The following is a 21,438-nucleotide window of genomic DNA, read 5'->3' on the forward strand; positions in this document are numbered from 1 at the left end:
GAGGCTTTAGGAAGGGAAGAGGTTGTGTAGATCAGATATTCATTCTTAGATCTTTAGTGGAAAAGTTTCTAGAGAAGGGAAAGAAGTTGTATGCGGCTTTCATGGATTTGGAGAAAGCATATGACAGGGTGGATAGACAAGGATTGTGGAAAGTGTTAAGAATATATGGAGTAGATGGGAAGTTGTTGAATGCTGTGAAGAGTATGTACGATGGTGCGAAGGCTGCAGTGCGTGTGGATGGTGAACTAAGTGAATTTTTCTCTTTGAAAGTTGGTTTGAAACAGGGATGTGTCATGTCTCCATGGTTGTTCAATCTGTACATGGATGGGGTAATAAAAGAGGTACAAGGTAGGGTAGTGGATGTTGGAGTGGCCCTGGTGAGAGAGGATAGTGTTTGGAAACTCCCTGTACTGTTGTTTGCAGATGATACTGTGTTGTTGAGTGAAGACGAAGGGGAGCTGCAAGGCTTGGTGGATGAGTTTGAGAGAGTGTGTAAGAAACGGAACCTAAAGGTGAATGTAGGGAAGAGTAAAGTGATGGTCTTTGAGAGAGGTGAAGTTAGTGAATGTACAGCGAGGTTAGATGGTGAGGAATTGGAAAATGTGAGTACGTTTAAGTATTTGGGTAGTGTGATGAGTAAGGATGGAGGTTTGGAGGGTGAAGTGCTTGAAAGGGTACAGCAGGGAAGAAAGGTTGCTGGTTCCTTGAAAGCAGTGATAAGAAACAGGGGAAGTGAGCATGGAAGTGAAAAAGTTACTACATGACAGTATTGTGATACCAACTCTAACGTACGGAAGTGAAGCTTGGACATTGTTGGAAGGACACAAGTCAAGAGTGAGAGCAGTGGAAATGAGTTATTTAAGAGGAGCCTGTGGAGTCACGTGGAGAGACAGGCTGACGAATGAGGATATAAAGGAGCGTTGTGGTGTGGATGTGGATGTGATAGGAAGCGTTATGAGGAACACACTGAGGTGGTTTGGCCATGTGGAGAGGATGGAGGGTGAGAGACTGACGAAGAGAGTGTATGTGAGTGAGGTGGAGGGGGGAAGAGGGAGGGGGAGGCCGAGGATGAGATGGAGGGATGGGGTGGAGAGGTATATGAGAGAGGGGGGTGTGAGTTGGGAGCAGGGCAGTGAAATGGCGGGGGACAGGGCGACTTGGAGGCGATTTGTTTGTGGCCACCCCAAACGGGATTGAGGCGTCTGGCAATAGATAGATAGATAGATATCTAAAGGAATAGATAACAGACAGATAAATTAATGAATGGGTATGACGCTTAGGTATGGTATGGTATGAAAACGAACTCGAGTGAAATGGAATTACAATACTAAGAATGTGTGTGGGATAAGCAATGTGATTTGTGCAAGATGTGATGAAGTCTTTTGAGAAATAAGTTGAAGGATGTGCTTAGATGGTATGGCCATATGGAGAGAATGGATTTAATAAGGAGGAGAAAAGGGTGAGCAAGGTGTTCACTGAAGAAATCTGAACAGTAAGTGAGGTGGTCTGTGGCATCAGAAGTGGTAAGGGTTAATGGAACAGCATGGTGGAACGATGTGAAACAAACAAGTACTAAATGGAATGAAAAGGGACTGAGGATGTGGAGAATTAAATGTGAGAGCTATAATCAGAGAAGAGGAGAGAGGTGAAGAGATTAGTGAGAAGGAGTAAAAACAAGGAAGTGTATGAAACTGTTATGGAAGGAGGTCAATAGAATAAGACAGGGTAGTAAGCTAGAATGCAGGGGATAAATATAAAATGGTGTAGAGAAAGTGATCAGATGGAAAAAGAATTTTCTGCAGCTGTTTGATATAGAAAACAAAAGCACTGCTAGTAAAAGTGATTTGGGAATGTCTGTGAGAAGACAAGGGGTTGGAAGGGTAATAAGCGACATTGCATGGAGATCAAAGACTAACCCCTGCCATGCTGCAGACCACATATAAGGCACAATGAAGGTCTACACAGGAAAATGTGCAAGCCTCTTAGAAGCAAAATTTACACTGGTTATAAAACATTGACTCAGTGGAAGTAAACTACCTTACAAAAATCAGCCTGGAAGGGGTTAAAATGAACAGGTGATCAGACTGATAATGAAGATACAGCAATCAGATGGAAAGCATTTTCAGGAGCTGTTTGATATTCAGGAAAAAAAAAGTACTGCTAACATAATTATCTGACTGGGGAATGTCTGTGAGAGGATGGGCGAGAAGAGAGGAAGGGATCAGTAGGATGGAAATGTGTAAGACACTGAAGAAATTCAAAATGAATCAGTAATGATAGAGTGTGTGGCAGAATGTTAATATATGGGAAGAGACTGTGACTGAATATACCGTATTGGAAAACGTGCAGGTACAGAAGGTGAGGCTAGAAAAAAGATAGGTCTGAGTTGCTTCATTATGTTATGTGAGGAGAAGCCCATTACAAGGGAGAGGAACCCCCTTCCTAACTTCATGGTTATTAGATTTATCTGCTAGTATTTAAAAAAAAAAAAAGGTGGAGGGGGGCAGCAAACAGCCCTGTGAGGTAGAACCAGGATTCTAGGGGCTTAAATGGTTGAGAATGTGCCACGCTCACGTCACTTGATATCCTGTTAATACTTTCTGACTATACTGCGACTTCTTTTTTCTTGTTTTCTGGACCTTACCTAACCTCATCTTAAAGTGACAATGGTGATAATGATACTTGATTCGTGAAGATGGTAGTGGTGGCGACAGTTATGGTCATTCAACTGAAAAATTCTCTCCTAAGCTTGAGTACAATTGTCTGTTCACAGCCACAGTTCACTGTAGATCACCTTAACCTTCATCAAACTGTTCACTGGTGCTGGAGAGGGATGCTTTCACACAGTGGCATCAATACAACCAGGCAACTATGTTACCCCAATATACCTGTATAAGAGTCCATAAACTCCCTCTCTATCCCCCAAAAGAAGGATTGAGAAATGCAAAATAAGGGAACTTCAGCCTACACTTCACTGGGTTCACATTCAAAAGAGCCAGCGGTCACAGCAGCAGCTTCACTACATATGGTATCCCATCAACTGCACTTAATCATCTAATCAGCACAATATTAATATAAAAGATATTCTTAAGCTTGAGGGGTTACAAAGCAATTTTTCTATTATTAAATGGATTCTGTAGCATAATGGATTGTATTTTACCTGGTATGGGAGGCTTTCCATCTATCTCTTCCTTAGTGTTTTTTTTGTTATTTATGTTGTACTGTAATCTGCATGACTTGCATAAGAAGATAATGAGGTTTATTGTGTATAATAAAAGTAATAAGGAAGAGATGATCCAAAGCCTCGAGACTCTTAGAATATAAGATACTAATGTGCAAAAATAAATAAATAAATAAAAAGTTACCCTTTACAGGACCTTACTGTCTCAAAACCTCTTGGAGTATGAAATGCAAAAGTAAAAAAAAATAAAAATAAAAATAAAAAACAAAATAAAGAGAATTTATAACAAGAGCACTGTGCTCAGCAAAATAATATTTTTAGGTAAAAGCTTGTCCTCTGAAAGGGTCTTATACTTACACAATTCCCCACCTAACCAACAAACTACTGACACAACTGAACTGGGTAGTGTTTCTAGTGCCCGGGATCGAAGATCATAAGGCATTAATTTTAACCAAGGAAACACTACAAAGAAAGAAATAGCAGAGATGGACACAGACACATACCAAGGCTTGAACATTGGACAAATCAGACTTATCATATCCAACACTGCTTCCTCCCTCAATCCTATGCTGGTTTTGGGTATCCTGAAACCTATTAACCTATCTACAGCCTGACACCTCACTCTTGGAATGGGTGGCCACAAACAAACTGCCTTCAAATAATTCTCTCTTCTGCCATCAGTCTGCCCTCTCACCCCCTCACTCCTATACCACTCTATCCCATCCCTCCATCTCATCCTAGGGCTCCCACTCCCTCTTCCCCTCTCTGCCTCATTCACATATAGTAGTCTCTTCTAGTTGATCTCTAATTCTCATGCCAGAAACTTACCCCATAATATTTTTCCCTTCCAAAATGGCTACCACTATTTGCCCCCTACTCCCTTACTTTCATCCAACAGTGCTTCTCTATCCTATTCTGCATGCCAAAACTATACTGTCATATGCTTTCCCCTCAAATATCAATACATTGCTTTTGTTTACTTTCACCTTCAATTTTCATCTCACACAAACTGTCATTTCATTCACATTCACATTCTATTTCCTTCTTATGCAAACTCATTCACCGACTTCTGCAAATCACTCACCTTCTGCCATTCAAAATATTATAAGTTTCTTGCAATCTGAATAAAACAGTCAACAGGTAGCAAAAATACAGTAAGAAAAATGGCAGTATACAGAGAGGTTTAAAATATGCGGCAGTTAAGTTATTAATGCCAAAACTAATTTCACACCATTTCAAACACGTAAACATTAGTGCCAGGTGACCTAGTGGTCAGAAAGCATATGTCGGAGTGTCAATCTACCATTAATTTGACCCACAAGTGATGACTAGAGGTTTTTTGATCATGTAATGCCATCATGGGGTATAAGCTGGTCATCTACCTTAAATGCACTGAATGGCAGACTAACTACAATTGAAGATTGGCAGTATATCAACAAAGGTCACTGCAACCTTAGGCATGCTGGACTACACATTACTAAGAGGTGACTGATGGTTTTTCTATTAGGTAATGATATTAAGGGATGTCGGTTGGTCATATACCCTTAAAAGTACTGGACTAAGGTGACCTATACTCAGGTCCCTACACCACAATGGGGGTAATGTGGGATTGGCTGTTACCTTTAACACCATTCAACACATACATTTCCTATATTTTTCAGTTAAAAACTTAAAATTACAATCTTTACACAATTCAATAATCACAGTATTTACGTAATTCATTACTTTATGAAATATTACCTTAATCTATCTCTCTATCTATTGCCAGACGCCTCAATCCTGTTTGGGGCGGCCACAAACAAATCGCCTCCAAGTCGCCCTGTCCCCTGCCATTTTACTGCCCTGTTCCCAACTCACACCCCCCTCTCTCATATACCTCTCCACCCCATCCCTCCATCTCATCCTCGGCCTCCCCCTCCCTCTTCCCCCCCCCACCTCACTCACATACACTCTCTTCGTCAGTCTTTCACCCTCCATCCTCTCCACATGGCCAAACCACCTCAGTGTGTTCCTCATAACGCTTCCTATCACATCCACATCAACACCACAACGCTCCTTTATATCCTCATTCGTCAGCCTGTCTCTCCACGTGACTCCACAGGCTCCTCTTAAACAACTCATTTCCACTGCTCTCACTCTTGACTTGTGTCTTTCCAACAATGTCCAAGCTTCACTTCCGTACGTTAGAGTTGGTATCACAATACTGTCATGTAGTAACTTTTTCACTTCCCTGTTTCTTATCACTGCTTTCAAAGAACCAGCAACCTTTCTTCCCTGCTGTACCCTTTCAAGCACTTCACCCTCCAAACCTCCATCCTTACTCATCACACTACCCAAGTACTTAAACGTACTCACATTTTCCAATTCCTCACCATCCAACCTCGCTGTACATTCACTAACTTCACCTCTCTCATACTACCTTCATACTACCTAATAATTAAATATAACCTTTATACTATTAAGAACTAGACAATAAATTTTTACACTGCTCAGTGCTTAAAAAAATAACATTTACACAGTTCTATAATACACATATAACCTTTACACTGATCAGTACTAAAAATATAGCCTGCAGATTTTTTTCATATAAATACATTTAGTGTTCTTCCTAAAAACACAATCTTTACCCTGTCAAATTCATAAATATACAACTTTTACTTTGTTCAACACTAACTTTACCATTACAATGCTAACTTTGATATTTGTTAGGCCACCACCAGATGATATTACTTACCCCAAGATATCTTATATATCTAGCTCTAGTTAGAAATTTCTCTTCAAAGCTGAATAAAATTACCAGGAGATACTAAGATCAGGGATTTGGCACCTCTTTTTAACGTGGCAGCGTCCAGACTGACTCTATCGGATATGTTTATGTGAAGCTACAAAATGTGGTGAATGTTTTTGGCATAACCGATAGAGCCAGGATTCCAGGGGCTTGAATGATTAGTGAATGGAAGCATGGCCCACTGGATTGGGCAAATTTGGGCTGTCTGGACATTGCTACTCCTCACCCTGCCCTAGAGTGGGAAAGGAGGTCCGGATGATGACGATGATGATAGTAAGAATAAACCAAAAAGTACATCAGATTTAAGGTGATAAACTGCCATGAGACAGGAAACTGATACAGTACCAGGCATAAAATAAACACTTGCTCCCCAAATTACATCTTTTCTTTTTTGTTACTGCAACTGGCACTTCACTTTCTGCATTCAAATGATTAACAATGACTTGTACTACATATGTGGTCTTTGGAATTACTCAATTTCACATTCTGAAGCTTTTGAGTTATAAACCAACTGTATCCCAAATAAGTTTTGTAAGTCAAGGAGCAACTGTACAGGCATTTCTCACTTATACTGTACTGTACTTGTGTTACTTGAGGTTGTCTTGCTGTTAAGCATTAAGTTTAATATTTACTTATTATTCATCAAATACTAAAAATTTACACCAAATATTACTGAGTTAATTATGTGCTTATAATCTTACATATTTTTACTTTCCACTATTGCATTACAATACAGTACAGTATACAGTACTCATCCTCCATACAGCAGGGGGAAGTTACAATGATGATGATGATGACAGTACTGTAATTCTAAGAGTACATGCCAGAAACATGTAAGATACAGACATTTCTCACTTGACAGTTACGCTTTCTTAAGCTTTGCTGTTGCTGAGTTACAATTTATATTCACTGTATGTTGTTCATATAGAGTTTTTCATCAAATCGACAAATGAACATTTTACTTGGTTAATATTATCACTTTCTTGCTTTTGGAATGCAACATATTCCTTCCCCACATACAATGGTGGGAAGTGTTACAATGCTGATGATCACTCAAACAACACATGTCAGAAGCATGTGCACCATTTTACCCCTTGACTACAGTTACTTTATTTATTTTACTCGATACTCTCCCACTTAGAGGCATCCTTTAAGAGACTTCACATAACCTCTGATGTCACACGGTCACTATAAATGGTGATGGAACATCTGCATAGGCATAATACTTCTTTTCTACAGTTATTATGCCTCAAGAAATAATAACATCCCTCAGATGTTACTACAATACAGTAATCCCTCCAACATCCGACGTAATAGGGCCATAGGCAGGTCCGGATAGTGGTCCTGTCTGGATATTGGGCCCCAGCTTATGGACTTGTACTTATGGACCCTAACTCAGAGAAACACCTATACAACTCCCTCTGGACATGCATAGCACCTATTTAAGACCCAAATCACACCAATAAGGTACATAAAAGACTGAAATAAATGCAAAAGAACCATAAAATAAGGTTTTAGAGGTGAGTTTATACAATATTAAACATTCTGGGTACTTACAAGTCCCTGGCTCCTGGACTGGTTTGAACTGCCAGTTTGCAGTCCACAGTTAATCCTCTGCACTCTAAATTCTACAATCAACACCATGTTGATTATTTTCATGCTATGTAGGGTAGCAGATTAATCAGAGAGAGCAAACAATCCACCATCTCCATCCTGTGTATCCTCATACATGTGAAAAATCCATTTGGTAATGCATTATTCTGATTCATTATGAAATGAATTTTTCATTACCAAATTGGCCCACACTTGGTAATGAAATATACCAAATGGCAACCCTGACAGGGGAGGGGGGGAGGGGGGAGGAAGGAAGGGGTGAAGGGACCATGGTGTAACAGCTGTTCGGTGCCAGGCGGCAATTACAAATTATGGGTGGGAAAAAAGTCAGATTTTTTTCGAATTTTTTGCGGTTTTTGGCCCATTTTGGGAATATTGGATCCCAGGATGATTATATCCGGTTAGTGGGGATGTTCGGATATTGGGCGTTCGGATATTAGAGGGATTACTGTATAATGATTTGTCTGACTGCTTAATAAAGCAGCTGACTGTGCACTTCCACATGGGTGTCATTACATGGACCCCAATTTCATTTTTGGCTGGCAACCACTCAGCAACAAATTATTGCTATTCTATTATCTATTTACATGTGTGTTTGCCTGATGCCTTGCTATCACACTGTCCAAGGTTGTGTGTACCTTTTACAGCCGAACTATTCTGGCATTTCAAAACCCATGACAACTCAGGCGGCATTACATTAGACTGCTTAATACTGTCTGGGTACAGAGCACGAGGACTGACGATCTGTGACACCACCAAACCTCATGCAGATTGCATCCACTAAGTCCCAGGCTATGCAGCAAAGAACAATGGAAAGCATCTCTATGTGTTAATCCTCATCCTACTGGCATGAAACACCTGTGGCACAATGCCCATATTCAACCCATGTACACACATTACTTCTGAACCCATGGAATTAGGGATTATTCCTAGTCACAGTTTTTTATGCCTGTGTGCTGCCAGTGATTTGATGTTTCTTCCTCAAGGGTGCCTCCAACTGGGGAAACAAAAGTGAAAAGTGGGTGTCTGACCTTGCGGAAACCAACCTCTGTAACTGATAAACTGCTAGCGCCATCTGAAGACTTTATTCACTTAGGTGAGAATGTTCACAGTGAAGAAGTCAGAATTAAAAACAGTGTTCACAAACCCTTTCAGTACCAAATTTTCAGTTATATCCATATCTCATTCTTCTATATCATACTTGTATGCTGATGATAAAGTTAAATGAATTTGGTCATTACAATATACAGTTGCACTCACAAATGTTGTTCACTTTTTAGTCAAACAGATGTAATCCTGAAGCACGATACTTTGTGAAATTTGTCAGGTAAGTTGGTTCCACCACTGGGATTCTAAAGTTATCACTTGTTCTTGCTGTCCTCATATGGATGTGGATCAATATTGATGACCACAGCAGTACAGTACACTTATTTTTTTTCTTTTCTTTTCCCACCTTCTGATTACATAAAATCTTTCAACTGAAACTTTAGCGAATAAACTTGTTTATGGCAAGCCACACCTTTCACTTCGAAGAAACACAAAAAGTCACACATCCTTCAACACTTACCTCTAAAATGACAATGTTTTTTTCTAATAATGGCACTGCTGATAACAACACACACAGATTATCAAATCTGCATCACATTCACTTGGCATGGTACAGCTACTGGCAACTAAAGCAAGCAAATCACAATTTTGAATGAGAACACTTTTCAAGACACTCCTGACTGAGGTCGATTACAACCACCAATACCATCACCATCATCACTTTCACCAAAGAGACAGGCTGGGAAAGAATTCAAACCAAAGAAAAAGCACAAAAACAGTGAACTACAACAAACCATCATTATCTTCCCAACCCTAATTCCCAAATAAGAAACGCCACAAAATGGGATCCATAAATAGATACAGACAGAACTAAATTTGAGAACCATCAATCATCACCATCATCATCATCCCATACCTAATTTCAACCGACGGACTGGGGAGAGGTAGATAATATTTCTTTCATCATCACTAATATTCAGCTAAGAAATGGAATGAAGAGGGATCCAGAATTAACATCCTCATCACAATTCCAACCCTAATTCCAGCCTATGAGATAAGGTGCAGCAGGACCCAGAAACATCATAGTACCTACCTAACAGATGGGGTGTGGCAGGATCCATAAATATAAGATTTAGCGCAAAAGTCACATGCATCCAGGGTGAATTCTGGGACTAAACATGTGTCAGTAGAGATTAATGTATGCTTTAACATTCTGATTCAACTTCTTTAATGCAATGTCATCACCTGTATTTATATCTGATTACCTCTGCAAGATTTTACTCAGGTTGAGATGGACCTCTCTAAAAAGATACATGTACTTCATTAATCACATACTACTGTATTTTCTACATGCTGCTGCCACATGATTTTACTCAGCTAGGAAGAACCTCTCATATTGTAGGGTAAATGCAAACTGTTTCTATCTCCATCCCTAAGAACATTTTTTTTTTCCCCTCTTTTTCCTAAGCTGAATAAAACTGTCTGGGGGTAGCATGAATAAATAATAAAAGGCATCACATAGCAAAGGTTAATCTCTTCAGTATGATGATTTTTTATACTCTTGCTATCACCAGACATTTTTATTCACTCTGAGAAGGATAATAATAAATTGTGAGGAGGTTTCAAGAAAAAACTATGTCATCATCATGGAGAGGTGGTTAAACTCTTCAACAAGATGAATTCTTATTCTTGTTACCACCAGACAATTTTATTTAGAGGTCAAAGACCTGATATTCTGAGAGTGTCAACCCCTTCAATCTCATGATGTAAGTTGTTATTTATTCCAATAACACATCTTGGTCTTTATTCTTGCTAACCCGAACAAGTTAATTCAACTCAGGCACATACCATGAAGTGAAGGGGTTAATGAAGACTACATCCAACCTCTTCAGTTCAGTCTTCTCTAAGCCAAATAACTTGTTTGATTAGTAAGAATAAAAAATAGCAATACATCATGGGACTGAAGGGGCTGAACATCAGCTTCCCCCAGTCAAATTCACCTCCTTCCCCCCCCCTTTGAGGAGGAGTAAGTTGCCTGGAGGAAACTCTACCCTTAGTTTATGTATTTTTAGGTCTGTATTGTAAGTGGCAGAGGAGACCTTGTACCACCTCTTCCTTAGCAGCTTAATTAACATATTACACCCCAATATCCTCTTAACGTGTTACTGATGAAGATCATGCTGAAATTAAAATAATATAACATACAAGAGAATGTTAATATGTTGCAAGAAAAAATAAATACCCTCACATTCATCTTGGATGCCTGTGACTAAAGTGTCTCTACAGTGCAGCTACTATAACCTCAAGTATTTCTAATGGGGAGGGTTGGCATCAGAAAGGGTACGAGGTCATACAACCCCAAGCCAAAACCAGTGTGTGAAATTCTGCTTGATTGTGAGCCAAGTGTACCCTAGAGTCAGCGTAACAAAATAAGGGAATAATGTAAAATTAACAAGAATCTACTATATACCTTAAGACAGAACCCACTATACACCTACAAAGTGATGTGAATAACAAATACTGACAACACAAATGCAAAAGAACTACGAAAAGAGACCAGAATGCAGAACAGCTTAAAAAAAAAAAAAAAAAAAAAAAAAAAATCTAAACAGCAATAAAGTATGCACAAACACCCTCAACTACTACAGTAAGAAATATAGCACACAAGAACCAAAACATTCAGCAACATAAACTGAAGGAAAAAGAAAATGCTGATAATTCAACAACACACAACATTAAAGAAACAGAAATGGCAACACAAAAATCAACACAAACACACAACACTAACTAATGAAATAAGAAACAATCCCACAACACAAAAGACAGACAGAAAAATGACAACAGAGAAAGTCTCCATCAACAGTGTATCACCTGGACAGTATCGCCGTAGATCTTTTAGCATGTTAGATCCTTCAGCATAAAGGAGCAAAGCACAGCACATCAGGGCCTTCCCTTTCGCCTGCTCAGCTGTCCGGCATCACGCCACCTGTAAAAGTGATCCTGATTGAGTACAGTAATTCATTAAAACTAATTATCCATGTAAGATTACATTATACCTTAGGTCCTTTTAATACCTTGCTCTCTGCATAAATGGGGAATACCATAACCTGTCATCATAATCATCTTAACTCAATTCCCCATACTCACATGACACTGGGTCTTCAGTAATGGCCTTGGACACCTTTGAGGGCATATATTACAGAAAATATGCAGCAGATACAACATCCAACCCATCTATCCCTGCTATATGGTATTTGAAGTACTATATATATTATGCACATACACAATATAAAATGCATCATATGTGCAAAATATAAAGCTGTATGGTAATGAAACATGGATAGCAAAGGAGGAAGAAGTCAAAATGTCTGGGGACCTGAACACAATGAAGCAAGTTTAGTGGGGAGGAGGGAAACCATATTTAATGGGATGCTTATGCAGCGACTATGTTTAAGATAATGTGTACAAGTAGGGTAATCAAATAAAGCACAGTACAGACCTGAACGTGTAAAGGACATCCCCTGCTGGCACACCAAGGAAAACAAGCTATGATGTCAAGAAAGGGTTGTCTGGCATTTGGGGACTTGACCAGAATGTTGCAGGAGACTGTGTAGTTCTGACAGCAGCCATCAAGTGAAAACTGGCTAACCATGGAACAATCCTAGCAATACTGGAATGGTATGATGTATAAACAAAAACAGCTAAGAGCATTACTGGCAAAGTTTAGAGATACTCAATACTGAACATATCAACATCAATATTATGACCATCACATATATCACATATCAGTCACTATCATTATCCTGGCCACTTTTCCCATCTAATAATGGTGTGAGGTAGGGTCCAGAATGCATGGAAAGAGAAGTATACTACAGGGAGAAGCATAAGCAGCATGCCCAGTTAGTTGGCATGGACGTTTATTAATTCATCATTTTTATGTACAGTGACAATTAGACTACCCACTATTTAAAAAAAAAAAAAAAAGTAATCCTCTGGTTATTGTGCACACAGTTAGAGTGGTTTTCGTTATCAGTGCTAGAAGAGTATCTGCACTCCTGCCGTCATTGCACATTTTCTGGTTAAAACCCTTCATTACCACACACCTGAGGTGGTTTCTGCAGATATGATGGTGCAAAATCAGTGGTTTCTAACAGCTTTGCGGGATTAGCCTAAAATACAAGTCTCTACTCAGGGAGTTAATTCCAGGTGGTGGAGACCACTAACTCTCCACCTCTTTGCCTCAGAACCCCTTACCTCAAGCCCTTCTCAGGTCTCTATATAGTATAATTATGTTTCTTCCTTACTGTGCCCTTTTCATCATTTCTATTAACCTAACCATGGCTATGTATGTTTCAGATGGTTACCATAATATTATGTATGTATTTAGGAAGTCTAAATTGTTGTTAAAAGGAGAATTTTGGTTTACATGTGGAAAGCCCAGTGCCAATTAGGATAAATTCCATAGGTTCTGCACTTTCATTATTGCCATATCAATTATGCAAGATAACCAAGGGATCTCTGCATGTTTAAAATGGGCATTTAACAAGATTACTGAAATGTAGTTTGGAGACAATAGAAACAACTGGTGCTAATAATGTAGTGTGGTCAACCTTGTGTAAAACACATCCTAAGTGCCCGGTGCTGTAATTCACCTTCTAATTACCGAACTGAAGCTTAACAAATTATATTAATCAGTGGTCTGACCGAGATCTGGCCCTCGCCCTCCATACGAGACATGTTACCACTAAGCCAAAGAGAGGATCCCTGCTTTGCCTCAAGACAAGACCCTATTACATCACTCTTTTCTCCCCTTGGTGATTAATTTGGTGAGTTTCAAACATACATGGTAGTGTAGCATTGGAGGTCACCATTGGGGACTCTGAGGACAACACCCAACAGCTCATCTTCAGCATGTAAGAACTAGGACACTGACAGCTAACCAACAACATCACTGCACTCCAAGCCTTGCCTCCCATCCTACACCACTGCCAACCAATGTAATAACCGAACTGAAACTTAACAATTTAATCACACTGTCCTGACCGGGATTTGATCTCAGACCCCCATGCTCCATAAGCACACATTACCGCTAAGCCAAAGAAAGGATCCCCACTTTGCCTCTAGGTAACATGGGCTTTTACAGACCCCATTACAACCTGACTGGATACATAATGACATTTCTAAGGTCCAGTAAAATGACACCACAAACACATACCAGGTGGATGGTCCAGCATTATAAAAGTTCCCGAGGTGGCTGGTGGTTTAGTGATTAGAAAGTCACAACTGGAATGACGGCCTTCCATAGTTTGAACACCAGGCGGTGGCTGCAGAAAGATGTCATGTAATGCCATGTGGGGAGGAAGGCTGGTCCTCTACCTTAAAAGGTGTATACTGGACCTGCTGTTTCCAGTCATCATGGGGGATGTAGCAGCAATAATTTCTGCACCTTCCAGCTACCATTTTTTCTCCATAAAGGCAACACCATCATCTGTGGGGAAGACATTACAATAAGGCTTATGATCTGATCTTCTATAATGGTACATAAGCATTTGGGTCTTGTTTTGAGCCTCGAGTGATTAATACAAAATGCTTTGCACATTCCAGTGCATATGTACAATCATCTTCGTTTTTCAGGGGGTTCAACATTCCCAGTTTATGTTATTCACAGTTGAGTTGATCTCACAAAATCCACTGTTTAAGTGTGCTTTGGGATGATTTAACAATATTTGTGCTGAAAAAATCTGAAAACATACTTTAAACAAATAAATTCTCATGTGATATTTTGGAGAACTGTTAAGGGTTTCCAAGCCATTACATACCAGGCAGTTAAATTTAGGCTGTGGGAACCATTTTTGTGGAGTTTCATTACACATGAGTTTCACTTTGCAGGTAAACTTGTTTCTTAACATCCACAAAAATGACTGATGACTGTATACACATATCCCTCACCTTAAAATTGGGTTCCAGTGTCCAAACCATTCTGTGGGCTATGACCGTAGAATCTCTCTTATAGTTATATTACATCCTCTTAGGTTTGGTTATGTAATGGTCATCAATAACCATTCAAACATGACCAGGGTTAAGAATACCAAGGCTACAACAAATGAATACTGGTACCATGGTTATGACCAAAGGATGTGACTTCCCAAAAATGGTTAGGCTCTTTTGATTTGTGTAAAAACAATGATTATTCTTTCCTCACTGTTGCACAATCATCCTCTCTCCCCCCTTTGTGGTTATTAAGCAACAGATGCACTCGTGAACAATGAAGAACCCATTTATAAGGGCCCCAGCAGCCATAATTTGACTACAGAACCGTGCTGAATCTGACTGCCAAAAAACTCTCTGTGGTGCCCCAGTAAAACATAAGCCATTAAAAATCTACTAGCTTAAAGTTTATTTTCATTTAAGAAATTCTTCTACCATCTCAAAATACACCTAAAACTTATGTATTTTGTGATGATTTACTCATCTGTGAATAACCATGAACAACAAAGCTGAAACTGCAAGAACAGGGATGACAGTCAATCTTGGCTTGAATTTTCATCTTTCCAAATTTTACCTACTTTTCAAGGTTCATAAAAAAAAATAAATAAAAACATAGTTTTTCAAATTCCTAGGCCTACGTATTAATTTTTTTGGGGAAAAAAATCAGACTTATAGTTTGGGAAGCTTCCTTCATTTTTTGATGGAATCAGAAGAGGCATCAATGGGAATGGCCAGATAAATCTGAGGCAAGCACTGACAGGGCTCAAACTCATAAACGCCTGATTTCTGGGATTTTTCACATACTAACCCACTACATCATGACAGGACTTAGATCTCCAGTCCTGTCATTCAGAAGGACTACAGTTCCTTAGTACCTTTACATTTACTTTTGACTTGTAATTTCTGACCAAACATTTTTCTTGATTTTCAAAATCTTCACTACTTTAGCAGAGGCTAAAGACATCTGACCAAAGAGAAGCCATATACAACAGTATGAAAACAAAGCTCACAAAGTCAGACTAACAAGGGCTCTGGTCTCTCCAAGTAATGGAAAGTTTAACTTAAAGAAAGCTCAGAGTAATCTTACCACAAAGAAAATGTCAGTTACTAAGTCATTGGCAAATCCTGTGCCCTCATATTAGATAACCATAAATATACTCCATAAAGGGAGCACATACAATTAAAGATGCAAACAAGAAAACATATTAATAAAATAGCATGGTAATTCCAAGTTCTGAACTGTCACAATATACTGTCCACAACGTTACACACGGACTTTGCTAGTGGTCTGGACCACTCCGGCACTTGGCTGAAAAGATTCTAACCTACAGCAAAGTGGTCCGAGGCACCAATAACGTTCAACAACAGCAATGTCAACTGTGGAAAGTCCAACTCGGCGGCAATTCTGACTAAACGACTCTGACATAACAGCAAGTCTTCATACACAAAGTTCAATTTAATTACAACTACAAAAAGTCAGGTGTAGCAGCAATTCTAAATACACAAAATCCAACTAAATGACAATTACAGCTATAAAAAGCTTGACTTTAAGGCAAATGCCAACTACACAAAGTCTAACTCAGTTGTAATTGCAGTTTGTGTACCCTGAACTTCAGCTCACTGTAATCAAAACTGCAGCCAAGTCAGACATTACGTATTCTTAGTCACCAAGTGGGACTTCAAGTACCGGTAGCTGAACTTGCTAAGGTCAGATTTTGCAAGTTGAAGTTGCTGCATTGACTCTGTAGTTGAAACTGCTACAATCAGACTGTGTTGTTGAAAATTGCTGCAAGCAGACTTTGTGCATTTGAAATTGCTGCCACTGGACTTTGTATATTTGAAGCTGCTGCAGTTGGCCTATGTAAAACTGAAGCTGCTGCAACTTGACTGTGCAAGGTTAAAAACTGCTGCAGTTGGACTCAGCATTGTTCAAATTGCTGAAGATGGCCTTTAAGTAGTTGAAATTGCTGCAGTTCATCTTTATGTGATTGAAACTTCTGTGGTTGGACTTCTCATAGATAGAATAGCTGTGGATGGACTTGACATGGTTGAAATTGCTGCAGCTGGACTTTAACCCTAGAATGCTTACGTCGGGTAAATTTCCCTGTTCGGCGATTTATTTATTTGCTATTTTGTTATGATAAGAGCTTTGGAGCTGTCCTTCCCTATACCTTCAATCCACCCTACCCCCTACCTACATAGGTAGTGGTGTGGTTTCATCTCGCATTTATCACCATGATATTTGGGTTTAAAGTGTTATTTACCTGACATTGCCCCTTTTTTTCATTTCCCCCATTTCAGGCCAGGGTGCTATGTGAGGGGAGCCACCTACCTAGTCTTAAGCTTCAACGTCCCAAGGAGAGGGCCACCAAGCCCAGTGGCAACTGAGCCCATAGTTAGTGTTTTTTATTTTAATGTTCATGTTATAAAAAAAAAAGCATTTTTTTTTTGTACCTCCTAAATAAATTCAGGTAAAATTTTTCTTACCCTGATGGTTATTACTATGTAAGAAGGAAGTATATGAGTTACTTTTGATATCTGCATTGTCAAATTTTATAAAAATTTTGTCTAAGTATTTTTTATTAATTTTCCAAAATTGGGTAAAATTCTCCCGGCGAAAGCAGTACTTTGAGGATAATAACGTAAGCATTCTAGAGTTAAGTAGTTGAAAATGCTGTGGTTGGATTTGACATAGATGAAATTACTGCAGCTGGACTTTATATCTATCTATCTATTGCCAGACGCCTCAATCCCATTTGGGGTGGCCACAAACAAATCGCCTCCAAGTCGCCCTGTCCCCCGCCATTTCACTGCCCTGCTCCCAACTCACACCCCCCTCTCTCATATACCTCTCCACCCCATCCCTCTATCTCTTCCTCGGCCTCCCCCTCCCTCTTCCCCCCTCCACCTCACTCACATACACTCTCTTCGTCAATCTTTCACCCTCCATCCTCTCCACATGGCCAAACCACCTCTGTGTGTTCCTCATAATGCTTCCTATCACATATATATATATATATATATATATATATATATATATATATATATATATTGTAATAGATTTATTTTTGTATGTAAGAATAGGAACCAAAGGGAAGGAGCCTGTAAGACTTTTCATTCCAAGAAAAAGCAAAAACTAGATAACACTGAGACAAATTCAAGATCCATTCACTTCGAGATGCCTGGACACACTGTGTTTGAAAGACTGGAGAGCATAAGCAGTAGGAAATAGAAAGGGACACAGTTCCAGAGTTGACATGTTGCATACATAAAGGACTGGGAGTAATGGTTAACTCTTGCTTTAGAAAACTGGACAGAAAAGGGATGAGAGTTTACAGCTAGACGGATGCCTGCTGTAGTGGTGGAGCGATGCAAGCAGACGGTTCAGAGGAGCAGTGATCATTGTAGTAGTGAGAGAAGAGATAAATATGCAACAGTGTGGCAAAGAGAAAGAGGCTGAAGGAAGCCAGCAAGAGGAGGAGAACTAATAAAACAAAAAGCATTTGATTCCACCATGTAGAGAACAGCTGTATGTAGGGAGCCTCCCTATACAAGAGCTGTACTCTACACGGGGGCGAATAAAACCCGTGCATAAAGTCAACAACTGTGCAGGGGTAAAGAAGGCAGGGAGTTTTCTTGGATGCAGATTTTATAGGAGAGGTAATATGATCTTTCCAAGATAAATCCTATTAGAATGAAACCCCACAGATGTTTAAAGATGATGCAGGATTGAGCAGGATAATGTATTGTTAAAAATTAGAGGATACTCATGCAGAAGATTTTGTCAAGCTGGAAGATGTAAACATTGAGTTTTTGATGCATTAAAAATGACAAGAATCCTTTTACCTCAATCAAAGCTATGAGCCAAGCCAGATATTAGGTGTACCATAGCCTCATCCCTTGTTTGTTGAAGCAGCTACTAAGATGGACACTGTGGAAAGCAAATGGACAGGAGAAGGGTGGACTTATCAGGAGTGGATGGGGTTAGATGTACGGTTAGCAAGTGTTTGATGAATAAAAGAGTTGGTGATAGGACAGAGTCCTGAGGAACACCACTACTGATAGCTCTAGGAGAAGAACAATGGCCATCTGCAAGAGCAGCTAAAGAACAACCAAAAAGGAAGCTACAGATCAACGCGCAGACAGAAGGATAGAAACCGTAAAAGGGCAGTTTGGATATTAAAGATTTACGCCAGACTCGATTGACAGCCTTTGAGATGTCAAATGCAATGGCAAAGCTTTTGCTAAAGTCCCAAAAGGAGGAAGAACAGGAGTCCGAAAGGTAGGTGAGAAGATCTCCAGTGAAGATTCCCTGGAGGAACCCATACTGCTCGTCTGAAAGAAGGTTGTGATAGGAAAGGTGCTTCAAAATTTTTTTGTTAAGAACAGACTCAAAAACTTTTGAAATATAGGATGTTAAAGCAACTGGGCAATAGTTAGAGGGCTGGGAATGGTCACCCTTCTTTGGGACTGGCTGAATGAGAGCAAACTTCCAGCAGGAAGGATTGGTGCAACTGACAAACAAAGGTGAAAGAGTTTACCTAAGCAAGGTGTAAGCACAGTTCTTGTGTACAACAAGAGTGACCCCATCTGGCCCATATGCCTTGTTAGTACTGAGGCCTGAGATGCCAGAAAATACAGTACATCAATTGGAGAAATTTTAGTGTCAGCCATGAGGAAGTCAGAGGGAGGAAGTGATGGAGGAAAGGCACTGGAAACATCTAAGGTGGAATTGCAGAGTCTGGGTGAAGAATTCTGCTTCATCTATTGAAGAAATAACTACAGAGCCATCAGAGTGGAAAAGAGGAGAAAAGGATGATGAATAAAGTTGTTACAAAGGTTTATCGCAAGGTGACACAAGGTGCAGGAAGAGTTTGTGTTGGAGAGTTCTGAGCATTTAGTTTATCAAATGTTTATATTCTTCAATAAGTATAATACAGTACAAATCTGATAACTGACCAGAATAAAACAAAATCGTTATTTATTCTAAACATTACAATTGGCCATGTGGAGAGGATGGAGGGTGAAAGACTGACGAAGAGTGTGTATGTGAGTGAGGTGGAGGAGGGAAGAGGGAGGAGGAGGCCGAGGATGAGATGAAGGGATGGGGTGGAGAGGTATAAGAGAGGGGGGGGGGGTGAATTGGGAGCAGGGCAGTGAAATGGCGGGGGACAGGACGACGTGGAGGCGATTTGTTTGTGGCCACCCCAAACGGGATTGAGGCGTCTGGCAATAGATAGATAGATTACAAAAATTGGAACAATGTAAGAAAACTGAGTCCTTAGGTCCAATTACTTTGGGGGGGGAAAAAAAAAAAAAAAAAAAAGGCAAACTAAGATGCTCAGCTACAGTACTCATGTCCCTAATTTAGGCCTTTAAGCCTGTGGTGTGCTATTCACCAAATATAAAAGGACAGTTGAAACCGCTGCTGCTGGGCTTTAAGTAGCTGCAATTGCAGCAGCTGGACTTTACGTAATTGAAATTGCTGCAGGCGGACACGTTCCTGATGCTGCTGCAGCTGGACTTTACATAGTTGAAATTGTTGTGAATGGACTATACCTAGCTGAAATTGCTGCAGATGGACTTCATGTACTGAAATTGCAGCTGTCGGACTCTGCCAGTGCCTTGGCTCAGACCACACAACTTTTATTATTTGTTTAGTATCCCATGTCTTTAGCAGCCTTCATGCAATACAATGCATTGCTGAAAATCTGGGGGAAGTCCAACAAAGTAAAATATTATTAAGAAAAGAAAAACTTGTGCTGTGGAGCTTGCCAAAATTTTCCTATTATAAAATAAATTTCGCAAGAAATTATAAGTAACATCAGTAACTATCTCTCTATCTACTGGTAGATGCCACAATCCCATAATGGGTGGCCGTTGATCTTTGAGATATTTGTTTTACCGGTAGGGACACTAAACACCCGCCAAGCCACTTGTTGACTCGTAGGGAATAACTTCAACAACTGCCTACCAGTAACTTGTGCCGATGCCTTCCCAATAAAAGAAGTCAATCACTTTTTTACATTATATTCTATGGCTGGCTCAAGACAATTATTTTCATCATCATCCCGACACCTTTTCCCGTGTATATATATCTATATAAAGTACAGATAGGAGCCATCAATGCCTATGGAAAAAAGTGGGGGATGTCATTTTATAAAATTTCTCCCACTATGGCACTGAAATGACATCATCATTACTATATCTCATCTATAATAACCTTGGCCTCCATCTGTTTGAATGAAGTCATAACTACCGACCCTACATCAAAGTAAAAACAGGCATAAAACTGCAACCTCACCTACTGTACTTCTTACCCCACCTTTCAAGATGAGACAAGCGTCGAACCTGAGTATATTCTGCTTTCAGAACAGACGTAAATTGTTTTTAAAAGCAAATTATCGAGCAAGTAAAGAATAACAACCAAATGAAATAGATTATATTAGCACAATTTTCAATAACTTTTATACAAACAATGAAAGATGGTTGTCACTCGAATTTTTGTTCCAAGGTGAAATCCATTATATAAGCTGGACTTAAACTTATCAAACGTTGCTTTTCATGAAACGTATTAATCAAAATTAACTGTTATTCATTCTGATCATTACGATTGGAACAATGTATGAAAACTGAGTTCTTCCCCCACCCCCCCAAAAAATTGCGACAAAGAGCCAGTGGCGTTTAGCCACGGTACTCATCTCCCTATATATATATATATATATATATATATATATATATATATATATATATATATATATTCTTATTCACATAACGAATCCACCCCGACTTTGTGCGTAAAAAGACATTTGCGATGGAT

The sequence above is a fragment of the Coenobita brevimanus genome, chromosome 61 (assembly GCF_032717465.1).
Source record: "Coenobita brevimanus isolate Jiangsu-jjx chromosome 61, ASM3271746v2, whole genome shotgun sequence".
NCBI classification, from domain to species: Eukaryota; Metazoa; Arthropoda; class Malacostraca; order Decapoda; family Coenobitidae; genus Coenobita; species Coenobita brevimanus.